Below are 27,003 nucleotides of genomic sequence, written 5' to 3'. Positions count from 1 at the left end.
TTCTTCAAGTGAGGTTGTAGAAATAATTTTGAGGCTTTAAATCCTATTTGTTTTTTAATTTCAAAAATAATAGGGGAAAGGTTAAAATTGACTCCATACTTTATTTAGAAAGTAAAAGAAAAATATAGATTAAAACCATGGAATCTAATTAACATAAGAACTTACTAGGTTATAACAATTTTATTGAAACCTATGTAGTTATTTATATTAAATTAAGTTTACAACAAGTGGTAATATTTTTGTAGCCTAATATCATTTAGATAAATGAAAGGAAGTTTATGAAATAGAATTTTTTCATCAAGAACTTTATGATTTGATGTAAATTATGGAAGAAATTTATATGATAGCTTTAATTCTATAAAATAACTATTTCAAAAACAAAGATAAGTTTTTTTTTTAATATATTATCAAATTTGTAACCTTGATGAAGGTACAAGACTCCATTACATACTATTTTTACCCTCATAAATATATGACATAATTCTTAAGTTACAATGGTACTGATTCAATCATAATTTTGTGATCTTTTGTCTCAATGTTAGAGACACTAAATCCATCTCTTTCTTTGTATAAGAGTTGGAGACCCTTTGATAAATTGTATGCATAATCTTTGCTAATAGTTGGAACTTTATCTGGTTTTAAATATTCCCAATTTAATTCTTTAAACCTTTCATCAATTAGAGAATTGAGATAGTTCAATGCATCTTCCTCATTGTATCCAGGATGATCTTTTATGTAACATGTTATACATGATACTACTTCTCCACGAGCTGCCTCGGCCTTAAACAAAAAAAAAATTGTAAGATGTCAAATATGGATATACTTTAAATATATGTATACAAGGAAACATGAATCTATGATTAAATTTTCTTAACTTATGACATACCTTAAAAGTCCTTGTGTCACCTCTTAATCTCAATGTCAAGCATAATAACTCGTCAAACCTTGATGGATAGTCTATTTCTTTGAGAATGTCATCAAAAAGAGGCACATCTAAAGATAGCACAGGTTGCAAGGTCACAACATGAGATCCACCACTCACTTTTCCATTCTCTAAGTATTCCTCTAAAGATGGTATATAACCCATAGCAAGCCACTCTGCTTCTTTCATGTAAGAGTCTATATAGACTTCCCACTACATTAAAGAAGGATTTAAATTAATGCAAATATTTCATAATAATAAAATTAATAAGAACATTAACCAAAATAAATTCCCAAATTAGGTATTATAATATCTTTAAATTTTTAAAAAGACAATTCAAATTCTTTCAAGATGTTGAGGAAAGCTAATATATTACTATTGAGTTGACCATTCTAAATATATACAATTTATAATGCTAAATATATATAATTTATAATATCAATTTTTTTGGGAAATTTGAAATGGGTGTATTAATTTTTTTTTTTTTTAAATACTTATATTGATATTTCAAGTAAAATCCCAATATTAAAGTTTGATTCATAAATGGAAACACGATCTAATATTCCTCTACCTTATAATATTCCTCTACAAGATATAAAAGTTCCCCTATAGATGTAGGAAAAACAATAACCTTAAATTCACTTCCTCTTATGAAATAATAAAATGTTATGTATGCTTAAGAAAGATAGTGTAACACCCCACCAAGGAATCCAAGAGAATTAACCTAAAGTTTTACTAAGTTTGCTAAACATTTTTTATTTTATTTTTAAAGTAAGAAAGAATAACATACACATCAAACACCTAGTAGCAGAAGTAATAACATACGATCAACTCAAAGCATACATAACAAGTTACATTCCTTAAGGATCCCATGACGTTGAATCACATTTAAATTTAATCTAATACTAAGTCTAACAACTACCATATCCACATGAAAGAATAATCAGAAAGTCTAATGTCCATAATATATATTTGTTCTAAATGCCTCTTGGCAAATGAAATCCGGAATTCTCAATCATCCACTGTACATGTCATAGGGAATGAAAGTCTTAAAAGAATATAAATATGTAAAAATAAAGATACATCATCCTCCTCAAATCCATGATACAAAGTACAATAAAATAAATGAAACTAATAACATACATGATACATCCATCCATCATAAAGCACAACTATCCATCATAAAACACAACTAAGTGTGTGGTTCCTCCCAGCTGATAATAGCATCATTAAACCATTGTGGGCCCTAGCCATTTCCTACACGTAACATCCCAGGCCACCGAACAGATCGTCGGTACTATAGTAATAGGGACGTCACTCCTAAAACATACTATAATATAAGCATAAGAAAATCTAACATGCTAATCATCAATATAAGGAAATGCATCAGTAAATAACATCATTTAAACATGATAAACAAGCATCCCAAGAAGCTCCAACCATGGTGAATACGGATGGATCTCAATGGTAAGAGTGAAAAAGCACTACCACCCGACTGCATGGAACCTAAATGGCCCACTCCCATCACGCTGAGGAGATAGTCACAACTCCCAAACAAGATATCAAATCACATAAAAAAAAATACTCTCTATGTCCATAAAATCCTAAAAGTAATCAATCTCAAAGATTCTAAGAAAGATCGACATCTAATTCCCAAAGGCACACAAGACACATAGGAAGCCTACTATGTAAGTAGGCAAGTGTCATCACAAATCATATTACGAGTTACCCTTGCAGTTAGCTTAGGAATCCAAGGTCCCTAGTGATCCCTATGTGGCCACTAGTATCCTCTCGTATTGATAAGGCATACTATAGAATGCAAGGTTGTAACCAAGCATTCTCTCTACTTCCATCCTAGTCTTTACTAGCACTCAAGGCATGGGCGAGAACATACAATTATCTTATTAATTTCATTTTAATCTCCATTTTGTGTAATGTTTTTACTTATTAAAATAACTTACAATGAGTTACCCTAGCAGCCACTTAGGGCCCTGACCCTCATTGCAAGCCAGTTCTCGACACTACAAGTAGATAACCTACCCTAGGCTCATAAAAGCACAAATCAAAGAATCATAGTAAAATCACCTCAGCCGTATACAAGCAATTGAAAAGCATCATAGGATAATCCTCAATATTCACATCAGTTCTCCACGAGCAACTGGAAAGCACCAAAAGATAATCATAATAACCATAATAGTTCTCAATGAGCAACTAAAAAGCATCAAAGATAAATCACAAGATCCATTAATTCTCAATGAGCAACTGGAAAGTATCCCAAAATAAATCACAATATCCATCGAAGATTCTAAAATGGTCAAGTCAAAACATGTCACAACATGACACATCAAGAACATAGCAAACACTCTAGTCCCATCAAGGCAACTAAAAATCAACTCAAGTATAACTGATCGAGGACTCAAAAATGGTTAAGTCAAGTATCTCATTAACATGCACCTTAGCTTCACAGAAGAAGACTGGAAACCAATAACAATCAATAATCCACACACATCATAGATCATGCCATCACATTACCATAGTTGGGTTTTCAAAATAAATATCGAAACTAAAACATCATAACATCACAATCACACAACCCTCGAGCCTCTAGTAACAACCTAGGACTAGTGAATGCTAAATCAACCCCCAGCCCAAAACATAAACAAGACATAGAAAACAGAATAGTCACATAATTTAGTTTGGTTTGAAAGCACATAGTTTTGAGTTAAACAATAAGGTTTCAGCTTCCACTGATTGGGTTCAAGTAAATATTCTTATAGTTTACATAGATAAGTTATACTTTAGGGTTTAAGTTCGAGCTTCAAATATGTCCAAGTAATAAGTTCTCACAGTTAACCCTTAAAATTAACCCATTCTTTTATTCCTATAAATTGCACAATTACCTCTAATTGTTTTAAAATCAATTCTTCCAACAATAATCAAAGGTAATTATTTATTTAAATTATTAAATAATACATATCAATTTTCAAGGAATTTACAATCGATATAACTAATTTTTTCTAACAACAATAATAAAATTTATAACTTCATCATTAACTCTCATTATTAATGAATCTTAATTAAATAAAAATTAATTAAAATTAGTTATTAATTAATAAAAATATATATTATATTCATTAATAATTTATTTAATTATTAAATATTAATATAAATTAATAATAAAAATTTTAATAAATAATAATATAAATTTAATATAATTAAAATGTAATATATTTTAATAAAATTAAATTATAATAAAATCTTTTTAAAAAATGCAACTCATATTAATAAAGCGGCAAACTGTAATAAGCAGTCGCGGTCTGCCCTTGGCAGTCGCTAGCAGGCCATGGTTTGTCAAGCTGCAGCCATTGGCCAAGGGGGGTGGGGGAGGTGGTGGCCCCTACCTCCCACTTCAATTTTATAAATATATATGTTTTATATTTTTTTTTTTAATATGAAATGTTACAATAACATTTTTAAATATATTTTTTTAAAAATAATTTTGTTTATTTAATAACAAAACTCTCCCCCCCAATAATAATAAAATTTTAATATATATTTTTTAATAACATTTATAACTTTAGTCTTATAGGAAAAATATATTTAACCAATCAAAATTTCTAATTTAAAGATTTTCTTTTTATTTTCAAACCCTTCCTGAGTCAACTCTAATTTCATAATTCCATTTTGATTCAAACCGAAAACACGATGTTCAACATTCGATTATGAAAGGGGTTCTCATATCTATTTGACTTTTTAATCAACCTTATTCAAATAAAATATAATTCTCCATAATGTATTCAGTGAAGTTTTCTAATTGATCATTAAACCCCTATACACAGATGAAATTAAACAACAAAAGATTCAGAACGAAGAATTGACAGATTCGTACAATGAAATTTGAGAAAACAAGTTTCTTTACAATCACAAAGTAGAAAGAATATTAAATTGCATAATTCAATCAACGATCAAAACACAAGACCCTACCTATGCCTGATGCTAGTACACAACTTAGAAGATTTGCAAGAGAATCTGCTTCTATCCAAGATCTTTTCTCTAACAATTTCTCCCAAAATTTTCCCTTCCAAAATTTTTTTCCAATTTTGGCTTCCCAAATTTCGCATCCAAAATTTGTCTCCTCCAAAAATGAACCCTCTAATTGTGATAAAGAGTTCTCTCCTTAAATCGGGGCACTAATTGTGCATTCACCCGAGAGGACTCCTTGCTCAAAAGACTTGAACTCCAAATTAACTTTCCTAAATCTTTCTTTATCTTGCATTAATCTTTTTCATGCACGTTTATGAATTATTAAATAACTTTATCCAATTTCCACTCGACTCCGCTTTCAATTAATTTATTGACTTTTAAACTCATGCACACTTTATGAAATTAAAATATCTTTATAAAATTCACATGTTTTATCTTTTTAATTAATTTCTCATATTTCCAACTCATGCATAAATCATGTGATCTTAAAACTTTTAATGATTAATACCTTTTTCCACTTTTAATTTATTTTCAAACATTTAATTCGATAAATATTTATTAACTTAAATAACAATAATATTTAGCATTTATTTAAAAATGAACTCTAAAAATATATTTTTATTAAATTAAATAAATATTATCACGTTCTAAATTTATTCTTATAATTTTTACCTCCAAATTTAATTCTTTTTATTTAATTAATTTCTCAATTAATTAAATACAATTAAATATTAAAGTGTCATAATAATTTTCCATTAAATTAAATCATTAATTTAATCTTTTAATTTGACTTAATTAATAGAAAATACACCCAAGACTCATAAAGAAACATGCAAAAATCCATCAAAGAAAAAAAAACACATACAAAATCAAACAAAAGGGTTATAATCATGAATCAACGTCATCTGACGCATTCAGAGGGTACTCGACTTAGATAATTAGGACAAATGGCTTAAGGGTTTAGGTTTTGGGCTCAAGAATTTATCTCCTCTCTCTTACCATTGAGATGAGGCAATAGGGTACGCTCATCCTGGAAATTCAAAGAAGTCGATAGCTATTACCTGGAACCTGCATAAAATCCATGCATGTACAAACACAATATTCTAAGCTAAACAGGCAATGGTAGGAAGTGGTGCATCGTGTAGATCCCGACTAGCAGGTGACTATGACTCCCTTCCTTATCAACATCAAAAATGCCATACATAGAGAAAACAAACACACACACCATACACATGCAAGTATGGGGTAAGTATTCATAAGAAAACACATGTGATAATAAACCATCTAACTAATCATCATCAATAACTGTAAGCACTGTAATAATCATCATGCATACATAAAATATAGCATACCAAATAATCTCAACATATAATCAACTGAATCTAAAAAAATAACTAATAATCTCTAAACAATACTACTAGAAATCAAGAATAAAACTAGCCTAAAAGAGTTCAACAATGATAATAGAAATGTGAACTAGGGGAAGACACTACAGATAGTAAAACTATACTCTTTATATTAAATGAAAGAAAAATAGAATAATGGACTTGAAAAGAAAATAGTTTTAATATAGTTTATTTTATAAGTTATTCCTTTTGTAATTAATTAATATTAAACATGTGATTTATTTCACTTCTCAAAAGGGTTTAATTTTTTTTGAAAATGGTGAAAGGTATAGCTTAGTTAAGTAAAAATTGTTCTAATACACTCTATATTATAGGACATCTATTATAGTAATTAAAAATTAATTAACATAGATTGAGATTTATAAGTTCATACAACTTTGCGTGCATAGTCAAGTGTATCTCTGCCTTGAATTTTCTTGGCCTCTTCAGCCATATCCTTTACAGCTTCATCAAAAGCCTTGAATGTCACTTTCATAAATTTAGGAAGTCCTTCTATAGCTAATAAATTCCACCTTAAAGAACAACAAAATTTGTTACTATATTTTTAATGTAATTTTATTATACATTAATATCTAGAGAAATGTGTTTGAGTAAGTACATATGAAAATGGAAAATTAAATCCATTTATGTTTTCCTGCTATTATGCATACTAATATATCTAAAACGTTAATAATAACATTTGTAGATGAAGAACGAGTTGTTTAAATCCTTCCTTTCTATCATCATAATTATCCAATAACAATAAATATAATACATTTTGATAGCTTTTGTGAATTTTTTGAGCTCATCAAAAGTTCCATATGTATCATAAATATCATCCAAATATGTGACAAGTGCGCAAAACTTTGCAAACCCAATTCTAAAAGTAGAATACTTTGGCTCAATACACCCTCCAGCTGCCCAAAGGTAATACTCCACATGGCGATGATGACAAAATTCTAGTTTAACCAAACCAGATTGTGTCTACCATCTAAAATACACATCATTAAATAAACTTTTGATTCTGAATATTCAATTGCAAATTAGATGGTAAATTTGAAACTTCAAATGCTAAAGAATATATTCCATAACATGAATCGCTCACCTTGAGAGAATTTGAAGCTCTTTTTGTTGTATTGATTGAATCATATTAAAGTCCAACTTTGCCAATTCTAGGATTTCTTCATATGAAGTACTACAATAATTCAAACATTACAATGTAGAATTTTCTTTGAAATCATAAAGAAGACTTAGAAATGTCTAAAAATTAAGATATTCACTTTCCCTTTAATTAAATATGATAAAATATTAAATTATCATACAATTTTTTAAGCAAAGAATAGTAAGACATTATCCAAGGTATTGTAATTACTCTTTGATAGTCTTGGAAGCCCATGACCTATCTTCTCCATATATGTTGATATATGTCCTTGCTTCCAACCTAGGCACATTGGTGTGGCAACCATATTCTAGATTGAATTTTATCTATTACATCAAATTGATTAGAATTTCATTGCTCAAAAAGATTCATAGAATTAGCAAGAAAAGTTATGAATAGTTATACATGTACCTCTCTTGAAAGATTAAAATTGTTGATCTTTGGTAGAGTTTGTTGTAAATATGTAATAGAAAAGGATTTTGCATCATCCATAACTTTCTCTCCAGGAAATGCAATGAGTGAAGAATGAAATAAATTTAGAATGCTTTTTATCTCCTCCTCATTTGACCAGCTACTTGAATGTAACAATTGTCCATCTTTAGATATGTTGTAACACATCTGCGTTCATATAAATTAGAAGTATTTTGATATTTTGTAAATAGATTTTAAAAATAACAAGATTTACATTATTTAACAGAAATAAAACACATTTTAAAATTCAATAACATAATTCTAAAGATCACCTATATAATTTCTAAAGAATTATTATACCAAACACACACACACACACACACACACATATGTATATATGGACACTCTTAGTGCATCAACCATTTTCATAGAAAGTATCTGATTAGTAACTGTAAAGATCACCTGAAGAGATGCCATATCTATCAAGGCGAAGAATTCGAAAACCCAAAGCTGTGACGTTCAGATCTGCACAAGTGCTCTCTCTACCACATCTAATGCCCGAGTTGCTCCAATATCTGTTATTCAAATAATTCATAGATATGAGAATTTTGGTAATAATGCTAAGTTTGTTTTGGTTTGTTTAAATAATTCATTTTAAGTTATACCAATCTTAAAATGACTTGTTAGCTAATTTCAATGAAACAACACTCGTTCAGAGTTATAGATGAGTTACACAAACAAATCAAAACTTAAAGGTGATATTTAAATCCTATAATGAGCACAATCTATAATATAATCCACAAAATGCATCCATAGTTCTTAGAATACTACTCGAGCTACAACTTTTCATAAGCATGGTGGAAAAGCAAAACATAATAACATTCACTACTGAAGCTTAAAAATAAGCAAACATTAAACATAGTCAAGGTCGGTCAATTCCGAGGCGTTCTACACTGTCAACTAGTGAAAGATGTTGAATCAGATCGTCTGCAGATGAAGAGTGTAGAGGAAGGGCATTGAACATGTTCTTCACATCCTTTATCAGCTTCTCAGCACGTTCAACATAAAAGGGAGCCTGTGAGTCATCATACATCCAACATGGCAAAATAAAAAGAACGATCATTGGGTAATCAATCATAAAAAAACATAGCCTGAACTATTTGTCAAACAAGAAGGTTTATATGAACTTATGTAGAAATACACAGAAGATATCAGATTTCTCTTATTTATAGCTTAACATTGATATTGCTAAAAATTTGATCGTTTAGGATTACATATGTGATGTATCATTAGAATGTAAATGAATACAAGAAGATGAGTCAAGGAGTGTAATCTGAAACATTAAATAGTTTCAAATTCAAAAAATTCTCCATCTTTAAACACTCATTTGTATTCTAATAATAGATCATAAAATGTGATCTCCAATATAGATGAAAAACTTAGCAAAATCAAATCCCAACAACAAAAAGAAATCAGAATTCATTTCTCTTCTATTCATTTAAATTTTAGAAAATATTGATCAACAAGAACACTCACATGATCCAATAATCCAATTTAGAACATTCAAATGATCCACTTTCTAAATTTATATAAAATAACAGCTAATGAAGCAACAATAACTTTTATGACCCTTTGTTCATTCTGATGATTGAATATGAAGTACAATCCCAAACATTGGAAAACAACAATCACATAAACTACCAAAAGTAGAAGAACCAACTATTTATCCAATAAACTGAGCTCAAAATAAAGAGTAAACTAGGAAACCTCATAAGCTTTTGAGAGAGATTGTATGAAATCATCATCCCACAAGTTAGGGTGATGATTGCCAATACGTCGTGTTATGCCTTCATCAGTGGTAATTGTTGATATTGTGAAGGCCAACAGTCAAGTCATTGTTCCCTCCAATAATCAAGTCTCTTGGTTTCCAAAGACTCTTCATTTGTAATATTATTGGAGCCCTTTTGTGAACAATTTTTTCTTATTAATTCAATACTCTACAGTCTGGACGTAGCCACTATTGTGGTGAACCAGGATAAATCTGGTGCTGTGTATTTCTTCTTATTGCGACATTTTATTTCTTTGTTTAATCCTTTCAATTGGTATCAGAGCACGAGGTGTGCAGATTGGAAAATCAGTGTTGAATTTTCTAGAAAGATGGAGGATTTGAAAATAGAGAAATTTACAGGCAAGAATTACAGCCTGTGGAAAGTCCAGATGCGTTCCTTACTGGTTAAGCAAGACTTGGCTCTCGCAATCGAAGGAAAGTCTAAGAAACCGTCTACAAAGACTGATGAAGATTGGCAAAAGATGGATGACAAGGTGATGGCATCCATTTTCTCTCACTAGCGAAAAATGTCTTGTTCAATGTCTCAAATGAGACGTCAACGAAAGAGGTTTGGGACAAACTTCAAAATATGTATCAAACGACGTCAGCTGCAAACAAAATCTTCATTATGAAGAAACTCTACAAACTAAAAATGAAAGAAGGGATTGCAATGTCAAATCATATAAATAATTTGAACACCCTATTATGTCAAGAAAGCTCGGTTGGTATGACTCAAGATGACGAATCCAAAGCAATCATCTTGTTATGTTCTTTACCTAATAGTTGGGATCCCGTAGTTACAACTGTAAGTACTTCAAGCTCTATGAAGTCAAAGTTGGCCTACGATGAAGTTGTTGCCACTTTATTAAGTGAAGACATGAGAAGGAGTAACAAAGACTCCTCATCCGGTGATGCTCTCACTATGGTCAGCATTGAGAGAAGAGGAAGAAGCCACCATAGAGGAAATAATAATTACTATCAGCAAAGATCAAAGTCACCCAATCGTTCAAGGTCAAGAGGTAGGAATGGAGAATGTTGGTTTTGTGGTAAGTTTGGCCACACAAAGATAAATTGTCGGTCTTACAAGAAAGCACAAGAAAATGTGAGAAACATGGAAGCAAATATAGCCTATGAGAAAGATGAAAGTGCTTTAGTTCTTTCTACAAGTGACACAAAATCATATTCTTGGGCAATAGATTCCGGAGCTTCTTTCCATGCTACTTCATGTACAGATTGTTTCACAAACTACCATGGTGGTCAATTTGGAGAGGTATTTCTTGGAGACAACAAATCCTACGAAATAGTTGGCAAAGGTGACATTTTGTTATCGCTGGAAGATGGAGGGAAATGGTTGTTAAAAGATGTTTGCCATGTTCCCAAATTAAAGCGAAATCTGATTTCAGTTAGTCAGCTCTTTGTCCAAGGATATTATCCATTCTTATATCTGGATACTTGGAAAGTTACCAAGGGTTCAAGAATAATTGCCAAGGGAAACAAAATTGGCAATCTTTATCTCCTTGAGAAGCCTATTGAAATAGGGGCTTCTATGACAATCATGGGCAGCGATGCAGCACTTTGGCATCTAAGATTAGGCCACATGAGCAAAAAGGGCTTTGAGATAATGCTCAAAAGGGATCAACTACCGGGTCTCCAATCAGCAAATTTGGAATTTTGTGAACATTGCCTTTACAGGAAACAAAAGTGGGTCAGCTTCTTGAAAGCTAGACATGATCTCAAGGAGAAACCATTGGAACTTGTACACTCAGATGTCTTTGGTCCAGTTGAGGTAAGCTCTTTAGGAGGTTCAAATTTTTTTGTTACATTCCTTGATGACTGTACTAGGAAAGTATGGATATATATGATGGAAAATAAATCTGAAGTCTTTTCTAAGTTTAAAGTTTTCAAAGCTCTTGTTGAAAACCAAAGGGGCCATAAGATCAAATGTTTAAAAATGGATAATGGAGGTGAGTTTTGTTCACTGGAGTTTGACAATTATTGTGTAGATAATGGTATTCGTAGGGTGAAAGTTGTGCCCTACACCCCTCAAGAAAATGGGGCAGTGAAAAGACTCAATAGGACAATAATGTAGAAAGCTAGGTGTATGCTTTCAAATGTAGGATTGGGCAAAGAATTCTGGGCTGAGGCATGTAATATAGCCGTATATCTCATTAATCAGAGTCCTTCTTCAAGGTTGAACTTCGGAATTCCAAAAGAGGAATGGCAAGGTAGAAGAGTTTCTTACTCTCATCTTAAAGTTTTTGGTTGTCAAGCTTTTGTACATGTACCCAGAGAAAAGAGAAGCAAACTGGATCCTAAATCCAAGCCTTGCATATTCGTTGGCTATGGAGAGGATCAGTTTGGCTTCAGGCTTTGGAGCTTAACTGATAAGAAGATTATTAGAAGCAGAGACGTTGTCTTCAATGAGAAAACATTTCTAGCATTAAATTCTCAGGAAATGTCTAAAAAAGAATTTGTGCCAATCGCTGCACAAAGGAATGTTGGATTGAATCCACAAAAAATTTCTAACACTATTTCATATAGTCCCACCTCTGTACTATTTCCAAATTTATCATCTTCTTCCACTCCTGGGAACACAGGACATGATGATGTTCTACACAAGATTTTTTTGATATCTCTTCTAATGACAGGAATTTGTCTCTCCATCACGATCAAGCTTGTGAAAGTTTTTCAAACCAAAGTACAAGGGATCCTCTTACTACAATGGACTATCAGTCAAAGGACTATAATGCTCATCCACAGATGCAGGGTGGGCAAATAGAACCGCAGGACATCAATCTGGAGGATGAGAGTAATTTGCAGGTTGTGCCAATTGATATCCATGGAAATCCCGTCTATATACAGAGTACTCACAGTAAACGTATGTCACTATATCCATTTGAGCATGGTGGAAACTCAAGCCACAATCTTGGCAATAAACGTGGGCAATTTCAGAGTGTAGGTCCAACTAATCTGCAGCCTGCACATAATCTGCAAGAGGCAAATGAAAACCAAGTTCAAACGCATGTAACAGAGGTGAATGTGCAGGGTGCAGAACTCCATCCACAATGTGTTAGAGCTGTTTCACAGGGTCTGCAAATTGATTTGCAAGACGTTAATGTGCAGGTTAATCATGGTGGGAGCACAGACCAGCATCTTGGTAATTCACGGGAACAGCTTCAAGCAGAGGAGACAGTTTTACGGTAGTTTCATGGCAGTCAAAGTCCCTTTCACCATGTAGGTAATATGGCAGGTAGAGGTAACATTTCTCCAAATCAACATAGTTTACATACCGGTTTTGAGGCACTCAATACAAATATATTACAAGGACATTTAGCATTGCAGGGAGAAGGCGCACTTCAAAATAATCTTCAAGTGTTTGATCAAACATACCCTCATGATATTGGAAACAAATCTCACAGTTCCAATACACAACAAAGACGATACATTGTCTCAAAAGGAAGCCCTCATGAGTTATGTGATATGACCATTTCAGAATCTAATAAAAATCAAAGTGATGTCTATCCTAAAAGGACTGCTATTAAAAATAGAGGAGAACAAGAAAATCCTCAAGGCTTGAGAAAGTCTACTAGAGAAAGGAAAATACCAGCTAAATTCTCTAATTATGAATTGTTGTATGCTGAAGAAGCAGAGCCTTCAATTCTAGTTTCAGAATTTTCAAAACCATCTACATTCAAAGCAGCTCTCAATGATGTCAATAGTGATAAATGGCAAACAGCGATGCGTGAAGAAATGGATTCTTTACTCAAGAATCGAACCTGGGATTTGGTCTCTCTTCCACCTAATCGAAGACCACTTAGGAACAAGTGGATATATCGTGTGAAAGATGAAGCAGAAGGCAATAAACGCTTCAAAGCCAGATTGGTGGTAAAGGGATTTGATCAAAAACAAGGGATAGATTTGAATGAAATCTTTTCACCAGTTGTCAAAATGACAACTATCCGAACTATTCTGGGATTAGCAGCAGCATGGGATCTTGAATTAGAACAACTTGATGTGAAAACCGCTTTCCTACATGGTGATGTAGAAGAAGAACTGTACATGGAGCAACCACAAGGGTTCGTAAAGAAGGGACATGAACACCTTTATTGCAGATTAAATCGGAGCTTGTATGGCCTGAAACAAGCCCCAAGACAGTGGTATGTAAAATTTGATCGATTCATGGTTGAACATAATTTCACAATATGTGAATCAAACCCATGTGTCTACTTTAAGAAACTTCCAAGTGGTGAGTTTGTCATCCTTCTTCTTTATGTCGATGACATGTTAGTAGCTGGCACAAACAAACGAATCGTTAATGAGTTGAAGCAAAAATTGGCAAGCAAATTTGCAATGAAAGACTTAGGGGCGGCCAAAAAGATTCTTGGCATGACAATCACAAGGGATAGGAAAAAGAGGGAAATCACTTTGTCTCAAAAACAATACATTGACAAAGTTGTTGAAAGATTTGGCATGGCTGAATCCAAAGTAACTCCTATTCCTCTTGCTGGTCACTTTCGATTAAGTTCTGAATTATGTCCTCAAACACAGGAAGAAAAAGAATTTATGGAGAAAATTCCATACAAATCAACCATTGGTAGCATTATGTATGTTATGGTTTCTACTCGCCCCGACATTGCTCATGCAGTGGGAGTTGTGAGCAAGTTCATGAGCAATCCTGGAAAAGCTCATTGGGAAGCCATCAAATGGATACTAAGGTATCTAAAAGGCACTTCAGATTATGTTTTATGTTTTGGCAGAAACAAAGTTTAGCTACAAGGTTACACTGATTCTGATCTTGCTGGAGACTTGGATAAATGAAGGTCTACCACTAGTTACAGCTTCACATTTGCTGGAGCTGCAATCAGCTGGGCTTCACGGTTGCAACATTCCATTGCTCTTTCTTCAGATGAAGCTGAATACTTAGCTCTTTCCAAAGGTGCAAGGGAAATGATTTGGCTTCAGCGGTTACTTGGTGACTTGAAAGTTCATCAAAATGAATATAATCTATTTTGTGACAGCCGTAGTGCGATCTTCATGGCACATAATCAGTCATCCCAACATCGCTCCAAGCATGTTGATGCACATGCTCACTTTGTTCGTCATGCAGTCGAAGAGGGCAAGCTGAATGTTGTCAAGATTGACACCAAGATCAATCCGGCTGATATATTCACGAAGGTTGTTGCCAAAGAGAAGTTCAAATGTGCTAGAACTTCTCTTGGGCTTGTGAAGAAAAGATAGATCATTCTTTGAGCAGGGTATTGGGTGATCAGTTGCAGCATTGGTTGTCCTTCAGGGGGGAGTTTGTTGATATTGTGAAGGCCAACAGTCAAGTCATTGTTCCCTCCAATAATCGAGTCTCTTGGTTTCCAAAGACTCTTCATTTGTAATATTATTGGAGCCCTTTTATATGCTGCTCCTGCTCATTTTGTAAACAACTTTTTCTTATTAATTCAATACTCTGCAGTCTGGACGTAACCACTATTGTGATGAACCAGGATAAATCCGGTGTTGTGTATTTCTTCTTATTGCGACATTTTATTTCTTTGTTTAATCCTTTCAGTAATCAGTGCCATATTGATGGGATTTAGAGCGACTCTAGACCGGGCAGGGATGAATTTGGTGTTAAGGTTATGTGCTGTATTGAAGGGCTTGTGATGAAAAAGAGGCTTCTGTAACTTGGGTGATGCAACCACAGTGGAAGCCAACGGTGCAATACAACCCAGAGACATTTTGGGTATTCTCTTCTCTTTTCTAATCCGAGGCGACTACTCTGAGGTTTGTGCTCCACTACAATTTATACTTTTTCCACTGAATGATTAACGTGGCCAGACCTAATTCAATGCATTATCATGGGAGTTAGGTGAGAACTTTCGGATCAAGAGATAACGACAGTTAAAACGTGTAATGTGAACAAAAAGTTTATTTGAATATTATAATTAAAAACAAAACGTCTAGCCCAGATACGCCAAGATACGAGCGTATTACCTTTAGTCTTTTCTAATCCGAGGCCTGGAGTCTTCTGCTCTGAGGTCTGAAATTTATACAAGTTGTATGAAACGTGCAGAAACACTTTTTCCACTGAATGATTAACGTGGCCAGACCTAATTCAATGCATTATCATGGGAGTTAGGTGAGAGATAATGACAGTTCAAGCTTATAATGTGAACAAACATTTATTTGAATATTAAAATTAAAAATAAAACGTATATAGCCCAGATACGCCAAGAAACGAGCATATTTATTACCTTTAGTCCAGACAATATTGAGAATATTGGGAAAGGATTAGGTTAATAGAATGGAGGTTGTTTCCATTTTATATATATGCTAAAATTTACAATGTGGTTTAAGAATACGCGTTCAGTAATTCTTCACCAAATCTTTCCTTCGCCGAAATTTAAAGGTATATCTTATTTGCTTAAGTATAAGAGTAGTTTTTCTGTCATTTAATCTCGTCATGGAAAAACAACTTTTTCAATGTATCTTCAGTGTATGTAATCAATGAAACTATATTATTTATAATTACTTATATATTTTCTTTTGTTATTTTCTTATAAAATTTAACTATTATTATTTTTTAATTTATTTTTTTAAATGTTCGATACAAAATTATTTAACTAAACTAATTGATTCATCATTTAGCAATCTATTTAATCTTTTTTTAATATATTCTTTTTAAATTTTTTTATTTTTATTTTTTCTTTTAAAAAATTATAAGACGGGTACATAATTAGATATATTTATCTTACAGGAAAAAATTTAATATTAATTATAAAGAGAAAACAAACTTATAAAGGGATTTTGATGAGATTAAATAGAACCAAAAAATAATTAACTTGGCATTACTACTTAGTTTAAACATAGGTTATAAAATATGTGTGTACAAAATGTGATACATAACTGTTAGATATTGTTGGCTTTGCTTATGTGAATCATGTTCAATGTTGAATCAAGGGTTTGTCTTGTTTTTTGTGTTACCCTAATTGGTGAGTGATTTAGTTTTGGTTATTCTCCCTAGATTTTGCAGGTTACTACCTTCATGGGAGTTCTTCTCATCATATTGTTTTACTAGCTCTTGTAATCTCTATAAGAAAGCTTGGTTCACTTTTTTATTATTTGTCCATTTCTACCCAAATAGGAATTTATAGCAACTTATGAAAAACATGACAAAGTAAATGCATAATTTCCATATCTACATAGCAATCAAATAATACATGTTTAATCATATCATAACACTTTAAAACTATTGTATATTTTAGGTTCTTTGTGTATCATCATACATGGAAACCTCTGTAAATGAAGTTGTCATCTTAATGTAGCTTTCTTAGGTTTTATATTACTACTCACATGTCATTGATATTAATCCACAAACATTATTAGATAAGTTGATATTCCTACATTTATTCAAATGGTTGCAAATAGAATCACTATTAGGTAAAAATTTGTTGAAACAATTAACAATATCTATATTGTTAGATAAATTACAACCTCGATAATGAATGAGAGCACAAATTTCACCTTCCATAGATTGGAGAATCAAAGGAGAAAAAGAGTACAAATAGGAAGAATGATTGGCTTGAATCAAAAGTTGAACCCAATACTCAATGAGTGGTGGTAAGTTTCCTTCTAAAGACATAGGATGAGGTGTCAAAATGGACTCAAAACATCTTTATGCATTCCCAAATGATAACAACTTGTGTCAACACTTGTCGAAAACATATGGATGACTATGTAGGCTTATTAAGACTAAGTGTGATATATTAAATACACTAACACCCCACACCCCTTAGGCATAACTTAGGAGGATCATATAAAAATAGATCTTACCTACTAGCCATGCTAGGTGGCCCAGTACAATGCAAATAACTCAGAAGTAAGGAGAAATGAGGAAAATCTAGTAGGAAGGAAACCTCTCACAAAAAGGGGATAAAATGCAAATGTACAGGTGAAGAAGAAGAAGAGTGATGGATAGAGGACACATGATAACCCCCAAGAACTATTTCTGCCACAACATACAATATATTCTTCCCATAGGAAACAAAGTAGAGAAGATCATATGACCCCTAGAAGATATGAAATAATGAACTCCATGTAGAGTTGGTAGATGATTGAAACTAGATGCTAAAGATGATCCATGAAAGTTGAATAATATTCTTTCCCTTTGGAAGAAACGACGGCATAAATTTGTGCAAGATTACTTCCCATTTTGGATATGAATATGTAGGAAGGAAGATGAATGTCTTTGAACGCTGCACATAACCCAAAGATTGGAAAGATGCCACTGATGATATGAAATGATGCTCAAAGATATCCAAGTTAATTTTGATGAGTGATATATATCCTGATGTACATGAACCAATGTGAATTTGATACTAACATAGATGAATACAAATGAGTTGGATATCACAACTCATGAATTTGTGTAAAACATGTCACAGTAGGATTTGATGTAGGTGAGGTAATATAAATGTGGGCACGGATGGTAATGATGATGCAACTTCATGAAAGTCATCACCAAATAGAAGAGAGATGTCTTCAATAATATCACAAAAATTTGTAACATGAGATCCTTAAGAAAAATATGCTAAGTCTAATAGATATGCATCCCAATATGGTTGACTTGGTATGGCTAACAAATACCAAATGAAAATAATATGTGAAACTCATGGATGAGTGAACAATAGATTTACATGTAAGTACAAGTGATGGTGTCCTACCAGATAGCCAAGTGATACTAGATGGTATTTCTATATGATTTGAAGAATCTAGTTAGGCAATACCATGGTTGAGAAGAGTATAATGCATTTCTTCAATTTGATGAAACTAACATTCTTCTTTGATATATCCTCATGTGACCTTCCATTTACTAGGAGAATACTACAAAATACTCAAATAGAAGGGATTATTTGTGAGAGTCATAATCTTGTGAACCTATAAAATCAAAAATATAAAATGCACTAAGAAATTTCTTATAGATTATTTGATTCTTCGTATAATTTGAGTCTTGATGAGTGCATGTGAAGTATACAAAAGAGACCTAAACAATCACTTATAAGTTGAGTTCCAAAAAGAATTAAACTTTGAAATCTTTTATTCTTTGCAAAATTTGACCATCGTCAACTCTTTTTTTTTCATTATTAGAAAGCTAACTTGAGTGCCAAAATTTAGAATAAGAGGAAATAAATCAATAAAAGAACTATTAGTTTTAGGCAGCTTGGATAGTTGTTCATCCACATGTGATTAATTGACAAATAATTGTTAAGATCTATGATAATTATTTGTTAATTAATTGACTCCTTCTAGAAGCCAGTAGTAACATATTGGTTAGGTTGTTTTAATCAAGAAGCCACTAGAAACTTCTTGGTTAGGAAACAACTAGAAACTTCTTGGTTGAGTTGTCTTTATCAAGAAACAACTAGAAACCTCTTGGTTAAGTAGTATAAAAGGGGGTCAAGGGAGGCATTTGGAGAATAGAATAGAATAGAGAACAATGAGAGTTGTAGAAGCATTTGCAGTGTTAGCAAATGAGTTTGCAGTGATAGAAAGCAGTCTTCAAGTGTTAGCAAGGGTGCAGTGATAGCGTTGGGGTTAGTAGTGGAGAATATCAGTAGGAGAAATTAGGAGGTTGTTTGAATTTTGCCAGTGAGAGGCAAGGAATTTTGTATCTCTTGCTTTGTTGAAGTTAATATATTTTCCATCTGCATAACTAGTTTTCCCTTAGGGGTTTTTCCAAGGATGATTATGCAAAAATATTGTGTTCTTTGTGTTCTGAATTTCTTTCTATATTTTATTGGTGAAGTTGCAGTTGTTTTATTTTCAATATTAGCTTTGAATTTATTTCCAACGGTTTAATAATTATTTACATTAGGAGATCAATAATCAATGACTGCAATAGTGTTAATTTTCACATGGTATTAGAGTATTGTTGAGGGTAGAAAAGTTTTGCCCTAGGAAAGAAATTGTGATCTCTTTAAAATTATTATTTCTCTAATCCCTTCAGATGGCTTTAGCTAGTTTGAGAGATCAAGACGGATTGGATGGTGCCTTGAATTTTGGTGTCTAGAAGGCCAGAATTTCTTTATTGTTAGAATGGTATCAAGGATTATGCTACCAGTGTTGTACCTATACCAACAAATGTGACACAGCTTGAAACATATAAGAAGGACAATGCCAAGGCAAGGAGGATTATCTTTGATGGTGTCAAGGATCATATTGTTCCACATATCACGGAGCTAGATATAGCAAAGGAGATGTGGAACACCATTCTAAATCTATACTAGAATGCTATGACCAATAGGAAGATGATTCTCAAAAAGAAGCTAAAGAATACTCGGATGAACCAAGGAGAAGATGTTACAAGTTACCTCACTAGGATTAGACTTTTCAAGCACCAGTTAGTAGTTGTTGGAGATAGTCTCAGTGATGATGAGCTAGTGAGAATAGCCCTAAATATCTTTTCTAAATAGTGGAGTGTCTTTTTTCAAGTTGTCAGTGGATGAGATACCTTAGCAAGTTGGGATCGACTATGGACTAATTTCACTCAGGAGGATTTTAGACTAACTCTTGTCAATGGGGCCAGCAAGAGTCAGAAAAGTGAGGTGGAATAGGAGAACATTGCCCTAGCAAGGAAAGGGAAAGCAAAGAAGGGATCTACCAAAGGATCAAACTCACAAAGTGAGAAGAAGAAGAAGGGCCTTTCTAAGGTCAAGTGCTTTGGATTTCATGAGTGTGGTCACTATGTCAGTGATTATCTAGAAAGGAAGAAGGCAAAGAAGCAGGCACCAACTTCAGCAAGTGTAGAAGAACTCTCCAGTAGAATGGAAGATCAATTTGCACTTATAGCTTGTATGGTGAGCTCAACTTCATGGACTATCTGGTATATAGATAGTGGGGTGTCATTTCATATGATAGGAGGTAGAGAGCACTTCTCTAGTTACATGGAGGAGAACACCAATATCCATATTTCTATGGGAAACTTGTCCAAACTCAACCCGGTTGGGAAAGGGATTATTCTTTTCCAGGGGGAGAATGGAAAGATAATTATAGTTCATGATGTATTGCATGTGCCAGGATTAGGTATGAATTTTTTTTCAGTATCTATTCTTCATGATAGGGGGTACAATGTAATCTATAGAGGGACACATGTGTTGATTAAGCACAAGAAATTGAAATCACCCATAACTATTGGAGTTAGGAGTGGTCACCTTTATAGGTTGAAGTTTGATACTCTAAAGGCACTCATGAGCATCACTAATCCTAGAGATCATGGAGAGCTATGGCATAGGAGGATGGGCCATATTCATCATGGAGCACTCAAATTGCTTCATGAGATGATGACAGGTGTTCTAGAGATGATCACAGAGCATGATGATGTATGTAAGGGATGTGTGTTGGGGAACTTTTTGAAAGCATCTTTTCCAAGGAGTGACACCAGATCTAAAGGTGTTCTTGATCTAGTACATTCAGATGTATGTGGACTGATGTCAACAAAGTCTCTCAGAGGATATGAGTACTATGTTACTTTTATCGATGATTTATCCAGGAAGACTTGGATATAGTTCTTGAAGACCAAGGACGAGGTTTTTAGTTGATACCAAGAGTTCAAGGCTCTAGAGGAGAACTCGATGGGAAAGAAGATAAAGGTTCTTTGGTCAGACAATGGAGGCAAGTACAAAGGAAATAACTTCTAGGAGTTCTATACTAGGGAAGGAATTGAGAGATAGTGGATTGTTCCTTACAATCCACAATAGAATGGAGCTATTAAGAGGAAGAACCATTCTATATCAGAGGTGGCAAGAGCCATGCTACATGACCAGGAGATGCCCCACTACTTATGGGCAGAAGCGTGTAGTACAATAGTCTACATTTAGAATAGGGTTCCACACAAGGTGTTAGGGAGGATGACACTAGAGGAAGCTTTCATAGGTAAGAAGCCTAATGTTAGCCATTTTAGAATTTGGGAGTTTGGCATATTGTCATATTCTAGGTGATACACGTATCAAGTTAGATTAGATTGTAGAGAGGGGGTACTTTGTTGGGTATAGTGAAACCTCAAAGGCATATAGGATTTTTATCCTTTTGACTAGAAGAATTATTGTCAAATGTGATGTTAAGTTCATGAAAGACAAGGCATTTAGAAGGTCTGGAGATATGCCAGCAGATGATCAGAGTGAGTGGCTAGTAGAAGCTCCAAGACCTAGTCAAGGGCAACTAAGCACAAGTACAATTCCTAGTACAAGTGTAGGCTCAGGTGGTGAAGATTCATAGAACATGGAGCAACAGGTGCAAAAGGAAATGCATCTAGAAGACTTAGAGGTTGATATCACATCCTCTACAGTTGGAAATAGGAATTTTGAGGTTCAAGAGACTCAAAAGGGATACTCAAGAGTTTGTGGGAGCTCTTAGGAAGAGTACTAGACAGTGGAGACAACCAGCCAAGTTCAATGACTATGTGGCATTAGTTAGTCAGTTGGTAGATAGTGAGCCTTCCAACTATCAAGAGGTTGTAGAGCATCAGGTATGGTGAGATTCTATGGTTGAGGAGTATTCCTTAATAATGTAGAATGATGTGTGGGAGGTAGTTCGTAGACCAACAAATAGGGCAATAGTTGGATCACACTGAATTTATAAGATAAAGCATGGTGTAGATGGTAGCATCAATAAATACAAGGCAAGGTTCATGGCCAAGGTTATGTCAAAAGGAGGGAATAGACTACGAGGAGACAATTTCTCTAGCGGCTAGGTATACTTCTATACAAGCTATAATCTCATTTGTAGCATAGATGGGATGGCAGATCCATCAAATGGATGTCAAGACAATGTTCCTTAATGGTGAGTTAAAGGAGGAGGTATACATAGAGCAACTAGAAGGCTTTGTAGCACATAGCAAAGAGACCCATGTGTGCATATTGATCAGATATGTTCGAGGTGAAGGTATCAGGTTGATGGGCTATACTGATGCAGATTGGGCAAGAAGTACAATGGACAAAAGGAGCACTTTAGGGTGTTGTTTTAGTTTGGGATCAGGAGTTGTATGTTGGTTCAGTAGGAAGTAGAAATTCATGGCTCTAAGTTTAGCAGAAGCAGAATACATAGCAGCTAGCATGGTAACATGTGAAGCTATATGGCTTTGGAAGTTGTTAGTAGCCTTGTTTGGTCAAAAGGTTGAGACTATTGTAATACACTGTGACAATCAAAGTTGCATCAAGTTGTTTGAGAATCTAGTATTTCATGATAGGTCTAAACATATAGAGATCATATATTACTTCATTAGAGATTGTGTACAATGGGGGGCTATTTAGCTAGAGTGCATACCTATAGAGGAGCAGGTAGCATACATTTTGACAAAGGCACTGGGGAAGGCAAAAATTCATCTTCTTCAGAGATAAGATGGGTGTCATGCAGAATAGCTTCCTCGCTTAGAGGAAGAGTTAGTTTTAGGTAGCTTGGACAACTATTCATCCACATGTGATTAATTGGCAAATAATTGTTAAGAGTTGCAATAATTATTTGTTAATTAATTAACTCCTTCTAGAAGCCACTAGTAACCTATTGGTTAGGTTGTTTTAATCGAGAAGCCATTAGAAATTTCTTGGTTAGGAAACAACTAGAAACTTCTTGGTTGAGCTGTCTTTACCAAGAAGCAACTAGAAACCTCTTGGTTAAGTAGTATAAAAGGAGTTAAGGGAGGCATTTGGAGAAGAGAATAGAACAAAGAACAACAAGAGTTGTAGAAGCATTTGCAGTGTTAGCAAATAAGTTTGTAGTGATAGCAAACAATCTTGCAATGTTAGCAAGGGTGCAGTGATAGCATTGGGGATAGCAGTGGAGAATATTAGGAGGAAAAATTAGGAGGTTGTCTGAATTCTGCCAATAAGAGGCAAGGAATTTTGTATATCTTGATTTTCTAAAGGTAATATATTTTCCATCTGCAGAACTAGTTTTCCCTTAGGATTTTTTCTAGGGACAATTTGTCTGAAAATATTGTGTTCTTTGTGCTCTAAATTTCTTTGTATATTTTATTTTTGAAGTTGCAATTGTGTTATTTTCAATCATTAGCTTTGAATTTGTTTCTAGTAGTTTAATAATCATTTGTTAGAGTAATTAGTTGTTTTCATTTATTAATTAAATCACTTTGATTTAATTAATTAAGTTTCCTATTACTCTAGTTTGCTTAAACTATCTTGTAGGTACATATAATTAATATTTTATTAATTATATGTGCAACCCTAACTTTTTTAGGCTTTTTTGAGTTTCAATCTCATTTTATAAGGATTGATCTCTTTGTATTTTTTATTATGAAGATCTGTTGAATAATATTTTCTTTGTCTGAGTTTTTCAGATCAAACCCTTACCTCTTCTTGTCTTTTTCTTCTCCATGATAGGTTTTCTGCATGCAAGTTTTCTTGGGCTTCATTGATTTTTTATGCACTTTTGCTCAAATCCTACATGGTATCAAAGCCAAATCTGTTGTAGTTTGTTTGGTGTTTCAAGAAAAAGGGAGAACAAAGGTTTGGCAGATCAGATCTGGTGTTTTTTTGAGTTTTTTCTGAGAAAATAGGGGGGTCACCAATTTTTGGAGCAGTTTGAGGCCAAACGAACATCATGGATCGATTCAAAAGGCATCAAAACCCTTGTTTTAATATAAAATTTGTCTGATTTGGACAACATTGATCTAGGAGGCAATTTTTTTTCCCCGATAGGCCTGTACAGCCCGTGGCACGTAGATCGAGGCACAAAATTGCTAAAAATCACAAAAAAATATTTTAAATGGCATTTTTTTTGCTGCAACGATTTAAACTACTTGCGGTCACCACAAGCACTAGTAGTTAGTGGTAACCGCCTATGGTAAACTGCCAGCTGTTCGCTGACCGTAGCAACTCTGGTGTCCGCCACCGCTCAGCGGCCTCACAGCCAGTGGCACCTCCCACCCACCACCATGGCCACCGAAAGCTTTGCCCCTATGCTGCTCAACTGCCACTCATCACGGTGGCACATTTTTTCGAAGATTTTTTTTTTTTAAATTATTTTTTTATTTTTTCATGCATTTTTAGAGAGCCTCTCGATTTTTCTTCCATAACTTGAGCATACGGATGTATTTTTTCAATCCAAAAAATGTGCCAGAAAGCTAGTTTTGAGACAGAGATATTTGTGTAGGTTTTTTTTTAGTTTTGATGTATTTTGGTTACCTATTTTGGCAGTCATAGCTAAATGTTTTGTTTTGCACTCTAGGAGGCGTATCTTGAGCATCTAATCTCTGATTTTGAACTTCTTTATATCACTAGAAAGCTCTTAGTGTGCTCTTTTCAATGATGCTAGTTGTTGTTCTAGATTCTACTCTAGGCACATTTTATACAGCCTTATGTGTTTTTGCATGCTAGTGGATATCTTGGCTGTTTCAGGTTCGAGGATTGATTTTGTTGCTTCAGATGCTTCATTTTGGCTTGTACTTTTTGTTGTACCAGCCTTATGCTTTTTTTTATTATTCTTTATATTCATTGTAAGCATCTTTATGCAATGCACTGAGATAAAGTGGCACTCTTGCATTTTAGGATCCTTTTCATCATTGTGATTTATTGTACTCGCACTAGTTTATAAAGTGTCATGGGGGGATAGTTGATTTCCATTTAGGCCCTCTTCCTTTGTCAAGTGAGTGTCTCTTCCATGACATTAGCCCCATGATGTGTCGATGACATGTGCCTTTATAGGTGTTTGTACCTCACTCTTGATGTGTTTGGTTCCTGTGTGGTAGGAGATTTTTGGCCCATCTTTTCAGTTGTCTGTCACCTCACCCCATTTGCATAAGGGGGGGTTATATTGTTGGTTCTAATGCTTCTTTGGTGCAATGGTTCATTAGTGTGAACTATGTATTTAGTACCTAATCCTACATACTAGGCGGTTGCAGTGGCTCGCTACCTATGCATTTTGGTGAGATGGATCATCTACCATATAGACATGCTCGATTCATGCCTTCTATTTCCATGGCGGTTCTACAGATCAGCATCTTCGATAGAGTTTTGCAGCTTTTCATGCTTCAGTGGTTCTCTTCATGATCTCTCTTTGTTCCTATCTTTTGGAACATTCTTTTCTATCTCTTTTTGGAGTAGGGTTTTTCCCATGTGGTTTTCTCTATTTCTCTAGTTTATAGAGATTTCCTTGTATTGCGTACCTGATTAGGCCTTGTTGCCAGGACCCACTTTTCTACTTTCATAGCTGTGCTAGGTTAGCTTACCTCCTGAGCTTCACTTGAGGGGGAGCGTTAGAGTAATTAGTTGTTTTCACTTATTAATTAAATCACTTTGATTTAATTAATTAAGTTTCCTATTGCTCTAGTTTGCTTAAGTTATCTTGTAGGTACATATAATTAATATTTTATTAATTATAATGTGCAACCCTATCTTTTTTAGGCTTTAGGTTACCCTTTTCGAGTTTCGATCTCCTTTAATAAGGATTGATCTCTTTGTATTTTTATTATGAAGATCCGTTGAATAATATTTTCTTTTTCTGAGTTTTTCAGATCAAACCTTTGCCTCTTTTTGTCTTTTTCTTCTCCGTGACAGGTTTTATGCATGCAAGTTTTCTTGGGCTTCCTAGATTTGTTATGCACTTTTGCTCAAATCCTACATCATTTACAATAAAAGATCAATAATCCGTGACTACAACAGTGTTAATTTTCACAAGAATCACCCTCACACCACTCAAAAAATTAATTAATAGTGCAATCCAACTTCAAAATGTACATCTATTAGTTATGGGTTGCCAAGGGTTTGGATGTGTGCTCGAGAGCTTTATCTCCACGCTCATAGTGAGGGTTATACAAGGGTTAACATGCACATGCCCATAGCTGACTGAATTGCAGATGGTTGTAAAAGACTCTAGGTGGATTTTTATTTTACAAAAATGTGTGTGATAAACTTACATTAACAAAACTTATAAATGTTCTTTGGAGAAATATTGATTGTCTGTCTTCCATCTAGCCAATTTTGCTATGCTAATTATAAAAACTCTTAGTGCATCAATCCTTTTCATAGAAACTATAAGCTTTTGAGAGAGACTATATGAAATCATCATCCAACAAGTTAGGGTGGTGATTACCAATATGTCATGTTATGCCTTCATCTGTGGTAATCAATGCCATGTTAATGGGATTTAGAGAAACTCTAGATCGGGTAGGGATGAATTTAGTGTGACTGTTCTGTGCTCTATTGAAGGGCTTGTGATGAAAAAGAGGCTTATGATGATGATGAGTAAATGGCTTCTGTAACTTGGGTGATACAACCATAGTGGAAGCCAATAGTGTAATCTAACTCAAAGACAT

The 27,003-nt window shown here is 33.8% G+C and overlaps 1 pseudogene across 1 annotated transcript; it reads right to left on the bottom strand.

The window, feature by feature from the left end:
• Positions 1 to 443: 443 nt before the first annotated feature.
• On the bottom strand, positions 444 to 27,003 carry LOC149546837 (alpha pinene synthase, chloroplastic-like; annotated as a pseudogene). The gene is made up of 11 exons (XR_016353783.1): positions 26,799 to 27,003; positions 9,629 to 9,708; positions 8,786 to 8,936; positions 8,324 to 8,479; positions 7,862 to 8,068; positions 7,664 to 7,776; positions 7,397 to 7,486; positions 7,067 to 7,282; positions 6,686 to 6,824; positions 887 to 1,135; positions 444 to 780 (listed from the first exon to the last, which is right to left on the bottom strand). The product of XR_016353783.1 is annotated as an alpha pinene synthase, chloroplastic-like (transcript).

The sequence above is a fragment of the Cupressus sempervirens genome, chromosome 7 (genome assembly GCF_028749045.1).
Source record: "Cupressus sempervirens isolate cs-2001-9-10 chromosome 7, ASM2874904v1, whole genome shotgun sequence".
NCBI classification, from domain to species: domain Eukaryota; kingdom Viridiplantae; phylum Streptophyta; class Pinopsida; order Cupressales; family Cupressaceae; genus Cupressus; species Cupressus sempervirens.
This window is presented reverse-complemented; position numbering and strand designations above follow the sequence as displayed.